The sequence below is a fragment of the Aquarana catesbeiana genome, linkage group LG03, assembly GCF_042186555.1.
Source record: "Aquarana catesbeiana isolate 2022-GZ linkage group LG03, ASM4218655v1, whole genome shotgun sequence".
In the NCBI taxonomy this organism is placed as follows: Eukaryota; Metazoa; Chordata; class Amphibia; order Anura; family Ranidae; genus Aquarana; species Aquarana catesbeiana.
This window is the reverse complement of record NC_133326.1, coordinates 125,656,045-125,667,034: the sequence shown is the minus strand read 5'-3', so window position 1 is coordinate 125,667,034 and position 10,990 is coordinate 125,656,045.

The window sequence follows — 10,990 nt, the reverse complement described above, 5'->3', positions numbered from 1 at the left end:
TTGGTGAGTTCTTTATGAACATTCTAATATTCTAATCTGGAAGCGAAAATTAAGATTCAGGGATATCACTCGAATTCCATCCCAATCCTCCACGGTACAAGACAGGGGTGCCCCTTATCCCCATTAATCTTTGCCATGATCATCGAGACCCTGGCCATTTCCATCAGAGACAACCCTGACATACAAGGGGTACAATGCGGACCACAAACCCACAAATGTGCTTTGTTCGCCGATGACATCTTGCTCTTTATATCTTCTCCAATCACCTCCCTTCCTATTATATGCAGGGTGCTAGATGATTTTGGCAAAGTCTCGGGACTCGCTGTTAATTATTCAAAATCTATAGCTCTCAATATTAAGCTACTAGCTCAGCTGGCCTCTCAACTTAAAACAACTTTAGGTTCGGGTGGACCGAGACAGCGCTCCCCTATTTAGGGATTAACTTGATTGCCACCATAGACAACCTCTACTCAGCCAATTTCCCAGCAACCTTTTGCAAAATGGAGGAAGATCTCTTATTATGGGACAAACTGGGCCTTTCCTGGCTAGGCGGGTTGCACTCTGTGAAAATGACCCTACTACCCCACATCCTGTATCTCTTCAGATCATTACCTATCCCCATCCCTAAGTACCGTCTCCGCAATTTCCAATCGAAAATTGTAAAGTTTATATGGGGCGCCAAAGGGCATAGAATTGCCAAGGGGACTGTCTTCTGCAGCAGAGATCAGGGTGGGGTGGGTGTGCCAATCATACTCTGGTACTATCAAGCAGCACAATTATCCCAACTATCCACTATATATTCTAAAATCTCTCACCCCTGATTGGGTGCATATGGAAAGACAGGCTATCCCCCACTACACTCTAGATTATATACTTTGGTGTCCAACCAAGACCAGACCGGCCATCCTAGCACCTGGGGGGGGGGGGCGACACTCCTCGGACCCCAACACAGTTAGTTCCCATTAGGGGTGTTGGGACTGAGGAGTTACCTCCTTTCTCGGATAATGATTAAGGCTGCTCGATGATACTAATTATTTGCCTGTTTGATATCTGTTTTCGCTGTACCATGATATTTTTCCGTTGTTGAAACTTCAATAACAATCTATTGAAAAAAAAAATAGTATAGTTTTGAAGTGTATAAAAATACTTGACTTATACAAGATATAAACATTGTATTAATTTATTACGTGCTGTGTTTAATACAGATACAATGTAAACTGAAAAACATTTTATTGTCACGTGAAAGACATAGATGGTACCTATCATGGTGATATGTAGGCCCTTGTAATACAGTATTTGCATTCCACTGATACCAATAATGGAACATAAACTTTAAATGTAGCATAACTAGTTAACATTCCAAGGCTATATGAAGTCGGCCTAACCATAATCTTATTTTGCTTCTTATTAACTTACAAATGCTATCAGCAGGTCAAATTCCCCTTTTTTCTCTATACTGCAATACCTGCAAGACTAGTGATAAAGAAGACCTACAATGCACGTCAAAGGGAAATATGCTGTGATGCTGTGTGTTTAGCCAATTATTCTGCTATTAGGTAGTAAGGATGAGTAAAAATGAAAGTTTGCATTTCCTTAAAATGGAAGTTAACTTCTATGCATGATTTTTTCCTATAGTTAAGCCTAGAATAAGGCTTACCTATAGGTAATGAAAATATCTCCTATATGTGCAACGTTTATATTTACTGTACATGCAGCCAATGACATCACTGATGCATGCTCCCTGAAGGAACGGTCACCCATGCCGTTTCTTCAGAGCCCCATGCCGTGACTATCGGCTCCCGTGCGCATGTGTGGGAGTGACGTAATCGCGGCTCAGGCCAGTCACAGAGCCAGAGTCTGCAAACCCGAAAGCGAAACGGGTGAAGATGGAAGCGGCCTCGACATCTGACATCTCGGCATGGGAGGGCTTCGTTTTAAGGTAAGTTTAACATAATGTGCTAGTATGCAATGCATACTAGCACTTTATGCCTTTATCTTGCAGGGTAAAAAAAAACTCCAGCGGATTACAACCACTTTAACCACTTAAGCCCCGAACCATTTTGCTGGCCAAAGACCAGAGCACTTTTTGCAATTCGGCACTGCGTCTCTTTAACTGACAATTGCGCGGTCGTGCGACATGGCTCCCAAACAAAGTTGACGTCCTTTTTTCCCACAAATAGAGATTTCTTTTGGTGGTATTTGATCACCTCTGCGTTTTTTATCTTTTGCGCTATAAACAAAAAAAGCGTCAATTTTGAAAAAAAAGCTATATTTTTTACATTTTGCTATAATAAATATCACCAAGAATATATAAAAAAAAAACATTTTTTCCTCAGTTTAGGCCGATACGTATTCTTTTACATATTTTTGGTAAAAAAATCTCAATAAGCGTTTATTGATTGGTTTGCGCAAAAGTTATAGCGCCTACAAAATAAGGGATAGTTTTAAGGCATTTTTATTAATAATTTTAATTTTACTAGTAATAGCGGCGACCAGCGATTTTTATTGTGACTGCGACAACATGGCGGACAGATCGGACACTTTTGGCGCTATTTTGGGACCATTCACATTTATGCAGCGATCAGTGCGATTAAAAATGCGTTGATTACTGTGTAAGTGACTGGCAGCGAAGGGGTTAACCACTAGGTGGCGCTGTAGGGGTTAAGTGTGTCCTAGGGAGTGATTCTAACTGTGGGGGAGATGGGCTATGTGTGACACGACACTGATCACCGCTCCCGATTACAGGGAGCTGTGATTAGTGTCAGTGTCATTAGGCAGAACGGGGAAATGCTTGTTTACATTAGCATCTCCCTGTTCTTCCTCACCGTGAGACGATCGCGGGTATCCCCGTGGACATCGAGTTTGTGGGACCCGTGATCATGCTCACGGAGCTCCTGGTGGCACGCACGCAAGCCGCCTCTTAAAGGGCAACGTACAGGTACGTTAATCTGCCTGTACGTGCCCTTCTGCTGCAGCATATCTGCGTGAGGCGGTCGGGAAGCAGTTAATGGCGCTTTCACATGGACGGCAGTGTCTACCACCCTCTGAAAAGAGATCTGAAGTGGATCACTTTTTAGGCCTCATTCACATGGGTATACTTAAAGCAGAACTTCCCAATCATTCATCATGTTTTTTTTACTTTTCACATTTTCTCATTTTTTTCCACTTTTTTTACATATTCTCCACATATTTTTATACAGTTTTTTCAGAACACTATATTTGTAATCATCCCTACACATGTGGAATGTGTTGTAGAGGTCGAGCATGCTATTTGGATGTTTTTTTGGCCGGGGCGGGTTCCTTGCCTCAGCTCCAGAACAGACAACCAGTTTAGTGTTCTTTCTTCCTCTATGCCAGCCAAGCACAGTGCTTTAGCCGACCTGTGAGTATAGACCTCTTTCTCCCCATGAGGTCTTTTCTCCCCTTAGGGGTAGAATGTATTAACTAATACTACAAACCCATTTGTATTTACAGTTTATCTCTGTACCCAACTCCTGATTAATGGCATGAAACGCGTCGAGTTTCCATGGGGTGCTCAGTCAAATCTGGCGTATTACCTATTCACTGGCCCATTATACCTTTTATACGTTCAAAATGTATTGAGTACTATGTAACTATGTAATTATTATGGTGTATCTTCCTTTGTTTTTATAGCAGCTCTGTTGCATATGGTGTACCAATGCCTGTCAACAGTAAATATCTTGTACTATATCTACAATTAATCATGTTCAAGATTTATATCATTCACCTTATTGCCAAATGCCGTTTCTATGACATGTGTACATATATATATTTATACCATTTTATGAATAATTATTTGTTACTTCTCATGTGCTGCCAAGCTGACATATATGTATCGATGTATCCATTATGTTCATGCCATGTGTGCATGTGTATGTATATATATATGAAATTACTTTTTTACTTGTTTCACACCAATTGTCACGAATAAATAAATTTACTAACCACTCTACCTCCACAAGTCAATTGCCTCATTCAAAGTCCCACATTCCTTTCTTGTTTACCTAAAGTGGACCTTCAGTCATTTTTCATCTTTCCATCTATTAAATCTTCTGCCCTTGGTGTTTTAACTTTGGATAGTAAAACATTTTTTTTTTCTGTCAGTAAATCCCTTATACAGGCCACTTCCTGTTTCTTGTCTGGTCATTAGCCTAGGTTTATGACAACATGCATAGCTCTCTCAATCACTCTCGTGGGAGTATACCAGGAATGCAGGGGGGGTGAGTCATAAGAGGGCCAATGAGAGCCGCAGAGCTGGAGGTGTGCCTCTGTGTGTCTGTGTGAATTCAGCTGCCCACGGTTAAAATATTTGCAGCCAGACTCAGTGGAGGGAGATTTCTGCAGCATATTTGGCAAGTATAGAATCACAGTATATATAAAATAATATGCAAAGTGGTTGCAGGGAAGCTTCAGAATGGCAAAGATGTTTTTATTACAAATTACGTGAGCAGACTGCAGTTCCTCTTTAAGCTTATGCTTGTGCTTGGACTGTGTTTGTCCCCATGGGGATGCATAGGTGTTCTGTGCATTCCCATGCAGGCAGTCCCATTCATGTCAATTGGGACACAGCAGCTGCACGAGTACAGCTGCTGCTCCCAACTTGACATCTGTGTGAGTCGCTGAAGGCAGACAGTATGTGTTTGGAGTCTCTTTGGAGGTCAAATTGAGAGCAGTGACTGTGTCTGTGCAGCCACTCTGCACCAATTGACATAAATAAAACTGCATGCATGAGCATATCACAATTGACACTGAGAAAGTTGGAGTACAATAACCCCCAGTATTGATGACAGTGAACACAATAATAACCCCAAACATTGGTTTCGGTGGTCATAATAATAACCCCCAGCACCCGTGTCAGTGAACACAACAATAACCCCCAGCATCGGTGTTAGTGGATACAATAATAAAGAAGAGGGTTAGAAGGGCCCTGCTCCTGCGAGCTTACAATCTAAGAGGGAGGGGCTGGTGAAACAAAAGGTAGTGACTCCGAGGGATGAACTGATGAGGGAAGTAGAAGATTTGGTTGTTAGCTGGAAGCAGGATAGGTCTCCCCGAAGAGATGAGTTTTCAGGGATCACCTAAAAGTGGACAGAGTAGGAGATAACCGGACAGATTGGGGTAGTGAGTTCCAGAGGATGGGAGAGGCAATGGAGAAGTCCTGGAGACGAGCATGGGACATGAGACAAGGTAGCTAGAGAGCAGAAAGTCTTGGGAGGAGCGGAGAGGACGGTTTGGGTGATTTTTGGAGATAAGATTGATGATGTAGCTCAGGGCAGAATTGTAAATGGCTTTGTATGAAATTATTAGTAGTTTGAATTTTATTTGTTGGGCAATGGGAAGCCAGTGGAGGGATTGTCAGAGAGGAGTGGCAGACACTGAATGGCTGGTAAGGTGGATGAGTCTGGCAGCGGCATTTATGGTAGACTGAAGAGGGGATAGCTTGCGGAGAAGTAGGCCAATCAGGAGGGAGTTACAATAGTTAAGGCAAGCGATAACAAGGGATAAGTTGTTTAGTGGTGTCAACGGTTAAAAGGGGGCGTATTTTGGAGATGTTTCGGAGGTGAAGTCTGCACAATTTGGACAGTGACTGGATTTGGGGCTGAAAGGACAGGTACTACACCTAGTACCCTGGCATGAGGTGAGGGACTGATGGTTGTATTATTGATCTTGATGGAGAAGTCAGGGGAGGGGGCACGGGCTGGTCGAAAAATTATGAGCTCAGTTTTAGAAAGATTGAGTTTGAGGAAGTGGTGTGACATCCATGCTGATATGTCAGTTAGTAATTTAGGAATGCGAGGGGAGACTGAAGGAGTGAGGTGAGGAGTAGAGAGATAGATTTGTGTGTCGTCAGCATAGAGGTGGTACTGGAAGCCATGGGAGTTTATTAACAGACCAAGGGAGGAGGTGTAAATGGAGAAGACAAGGGGTTGAAGGGCAAAACCCTGAGGTACCCCTACAGAAAGAGGAAGTGGAGAGGAGGAAACAGAGTTATAGGTCACACTGAAGGAGCGCTGTGATAGATAGGAGGAGAGCCAGGAGAGAGCAGAGTCTTGAAGCCCAAGAGAGTGTCATTTTTTGAGGAGGAGGGGATGGTCAACAGTTTCAAAGGCTGCAGAGAGGTCGAGGAGTATGAGTATGGAGTGGTAGCCAATGGTTTTAGCAGTTAGTAGGTCATTAGTGAGTTTCAGAAGTGCAGTTTCAGTGGAGTGTAGCAAGCGAAAACCAAACTTTAAGGGGTCAAGAAGGTTGTTGTCAGTGAGGTAGGAGCTAAGATGATTGTAGACTAAGTGTTCTAAAAGTTCCACAAACAGGAGCAAGGAGATGGGTCTAAAGTTGTTCAGGCTTAAGGTTTTTGGCGTTGTCAGTGTGCCAAGGTTGTAATGGTCGGGCCTGATATTTTTTGTAGTGAGAGGAGCATCTCAGTCAGTGGATGCAATAATAAGCCCCAGCATTATCAGTGGAAGTGATAATAAGTCTCAGTATCGATGTCAATAATAACCCCTAGCATTGATGTTAGTGGATTCAATATTACCCCCAGCATCTGTGTCAGTGGATGTATTAATAACCCACAGCACTGGTATTAATGGATGTAATAATAACTCCAATGCTACTCTCCTTCTCTCCAGGCTTGGGACTTTACTTATACTGTTGGTGAAAACAGCTCTTGCCAAAGCACAGTCTTCCTTTCATTGCCGGGTACCGGAACGCAGAATCCCTGCCCCCCTCCTTTCACTCTGCTATGTATGTGGTGCGCAACAGCCTGCGGGCCACACGCAGAGGGCAAGGTGGTCCTGCCACCTTCTAAATGTCTGTTTTTCTTTTTTGTACATCACAGGACACAGAGCCACAGTATTTACTGAATGGGTTATATAGGCACCACTAGGTGATGGACACTGGCACACCCTAGACAGGAAGTTTAGTTCCCTATATAACCCCTCCCCTTACTGGGAGTACCTCAGTTTTTTCGCCAGTGTCTAAGGTGTTGGTCATGAGTAAAGACCTGCGTGTGTGTGTCTTTTCCAGGCAGAATTGAATGATACCCGGGCCTCGTGTCCAAAGAAACAAGGTTTTTGCCTGTAACGCTTCTCTTTCTAGAGAGCTGGACCCCGGGATCCAGTGTTTGTTTTTTTCAGCCATATTTTCCTTGCGGGGTGCTTTACAGGCCCAGGAGTGTGGATCCCCGAATAACAAGGGGCCCTGGTTCCTGAAGGTTTTTTAACAGAGCCCACTGTGAGTGGTGAAGATTGGGTCTGTTTGGTTTATCACAGAACCCTGCAGCCGGATAAGGTAAGGGAGATTCCTAAGGAATTTTTCTAATTCTTGTGGGTTTTCTCGTTTAAGTAAATGTTGCTATGCCTAAAGTCGCCACCGGGGGCTGTCAAGAGCAAGTACCTAAAATGTCCTTATTGAACTCATGCATCCAGTACATAAATCTTGGAAGGAAAAAATTGATGTCGTTCCCACAAGCCACAATAATCGCCAAACCAGTAGTAAATTTGCGCTTACCGCATACGGTGGACCTCTAAATTATAGGAGGTCATAAGAGCCTGGGTTCCTTATGGAACTGTTAACGACCTGGATCTCTTGAGGACACCGATCATCAACATCCGCCAATGGTCACAAGGTAACCGAAACTGGTTATTAGCAACACTCTGTGGGTTTCATACACGGATCCTGGCTTCCTGCACTGTGATTCTAATAGTGGAAGGCCATACAGCTGGCTGAAGATCCCTTGCCAAGCTACCTCTGCCTCATCAGGTGTGGCTTCTTTGAGCTACTAAATGATTTAGTCCGGTAAGCGCAAATTTACTACTGGTTTGGCGATTATTGTGGCTTGTGGGAACGACATCAATTTTTTCCTTCCAAGATTTATGTACTGGATGCATGAGTTCAATAAGGACATTTTATCACTTGCGCTGCACTAACTTTGTTTTAATAATTGTATCTTAGGTTGGTGAATCCTATAGTGTTCAGCTTGCATACTTCTCTCGTTTTATACATTATTGTTTGCGCTGATTGCCCTCAATTTAATATAAAAGAGCAAGTACCTGTTCCATGCTTGTCAGTCTTGCTCTGTGTCACAAGCTGCACGCTTCCTCCGAGCCCAAGCTCCAGGCAGGATGTGGGAAGGGGGGTTCTTTCTTTTTAGGAATGTCCCCCCACAGCATCTCTTCCAGGCTAGAGGCCATGGGGCAGTTGGCGGTATGCCGCACCACTCCCGCTGCCGCCGCCATTATGGCGGCTCTCTATCCACCTGCCTTCCTCTCTCCTCTGCCCCAGCCCCCCCCATCCACATGCGATCCGGTCAGATCAGAGCCCACGCTCGCGTGGGAAAGTGGTCTTTTTTGAAAAAAACATGAGGGGGGGGTGGAAGGGGAGGTTGGAGGAGGTGGGGGCGGAGCATTAGCCAGGCGTCGGCATGGTTCAACGCCCACAAAAGCAGGCCATGCATAGCTATAAAGGTGCACTTTTTGCAGGTGTACACAGCTAAAGGAGGGACACAGAGCAGATGGATGGCATGTGAGTGTGGGTGACACAGGCAATCCCAGCCATGTTTACTTAGCATCAGACAGAGCCTTGATAGCAGCGGCAGTTGCTGAACTATTTTGCTCAGCAGTGGGTGCATTTCTGGTAGTACCTCTGCATTTGTGCTTAGCACTATGGGCAGAAGGGGAGGTACAAATACCCCGAAAAATAGGGGCTCTAAAGGATCTCCCTCAGGCTCTGAGGAACCCCCCCCCCCTTGCAACGCCATCTCCCCTTGAAAGACCTAGGGAGGCTGGTCAGAGTGAGCCGTCGGTGTCAGGGGCTGCAACTGCTTCCGGCATTTCAGCCCCTGTATATATTACTCAGGAGGTTTTTTCCTCAACCATAAGTGGATTAGAGGAAAGATTAGTGGACTTAATCGCATCTTCACAAAGTGGAAGTAAATGCATTAGGACCCTCAAACAGAGGAACTCTGAGAAAGGGAAGATGAATCCCCCTCAGGTGACCGGGAAGAGACTCCTCTTCTGAGGAATCAAGTGGGGAAGGACCCTTTTCAGCTTCACAGGCTGTGAAATTGCTGGTGCATTCTCTTACTGAAATGGTCCGCTCCACATTTAAGTTATCCGTAACTGAGTCGATTGAAAAACCCACTTCTTCTTTGGGTTCACTGAAGCCTCCTCAAGCTGTGCATGCTTTACCTGTTCATTCATTGCTGGAAAAGCTTATTTATTCTGAGTGGGATCACCCAGATAAACATTTTTTCCCTCCTTTTCAACACTTTATCCTATGGAGGAAAAATGTACAAAGTTGTGGGGTATACCAGCAATTGATACTGCTATATCCTCTGTAAATAAAAGTTTGACTTGTCCTGTTGACAACGCTCAAATGCTTAGGGATCCAACCGATAAAAAAATTGGAATTCCTGTTAAAAAACATTTTTTCCTTGGCAGGTTCAGTAGCTTAACCTGTAGTGGTGGCAATTGGGGCATGTCAATCCTTGAGAGTTCACTTGAAACAGGTGCTTAAGGTTTTCCCTGAACAGCAGACCCAGGAGTTAGCCGAACTGCCAGCGGCTTTGTGTTTTGCAGCTGACACAATCAGAGATTCTATCCTTCAGACCTCTCGCCTTACGCTTGTGTTGGTGCATATGCGTAAAATCTTATGGTTGAAAAATTGGTCAGCCGAAGTGCCATGCAAAAAGCTCGTGGCTGGTTTCCCCTTCCGTGGTGTAAGGCTGTTTGAAAAAAGGAGTGAACGTCCCTAATTTTTTTTTTAAAGGTGTTTATTTTTTAAACCAACAGGAAAAAGGAACAAACAAAAAGAGTACAGACTGCCGTTACATGTATGTAAGATGCAATAGCAGCATAATTCGGACAATGTATAAAATGGACGATTAAGCAGTCTGCCGAAAACATAAGTACCCCAAGAACAAAAAACACACCATTCACACGCACACACATTGAAACTCACAGCACACGACCCCTCATCAGCTGTATAAATTCCAAAGACCCACAGGCAATAAAATTTTTTATATAAAACAAATCTCTAACAATTTATATAGACAGCTACTGAGCAGTGCCTGCCGAATCACTTGAGCATAACACTCACTGAGAGAGCTGTGAATGAAGAGCAATCTAGCGATGGTTGCCATATTTAGGTGAACTTCTTAGGGCATGCCCTACTTTTATATATCAATTTGAATTTGGGGAGGACCCCATGAACAATACGGAAAAAAACGTGGGCCGAAAGGGGGCCCACATCCTTCCAGTGTAGTAAAATTGTTTTACATGCATAAAATAACAATATACGTATCAAAGTCCTGGCATGAGTGCGAGGGACATGGTCATTCAGAACCCCTAAAAGTCCAACTTCCGGGGTATGAGGTATCGGTAGGTGTAGTTTGTGGTTGAAAAAAGCAAAGAAATCCTTCCAGAAGGTTGACAGTCCAGAGCATGTCCAAAACATATGAAAGAAGTCAGCAGCAATCGTGTTACATTTAGTACATGCAATATCTCGGCCCAGACCCATTTTAACCAACCTAGCTGGTGTATAGTGTAAATGATGTATAAACTTAAACTGTACCAGAAGATCAGCAGTGCTAATGATATCCTGAAAACATATCTTTGTTGCCTCTTCCCAATCCTCTTCAGAAAGCTCAGGCATAAACAACAACCATTTAAGTTGAGAATTCTGGAAGGGATCCACTCCCATCACCTGACGACGTTCATAAAAGGTCGTCAACAGGTTGGCAATTTCTGGGAATGATAGGAGGTCTTCAATAGAAGATTTCATGAGCTCTATGGTCAAAGACCCAAAGGCCCGGAGGGCGTGTCATAATAGAAGATATTTGAAGAAAAATTTGTTGTCAAGACCATATTTAAGTCTGAGTGTTTCAAAAGATAGTAGGGTATTCTCTTCAACTATGTGGGAGATATGTGTAATTTCAAAACGGGCCCACCACGTTGAGTCCAGATGGCCAAAG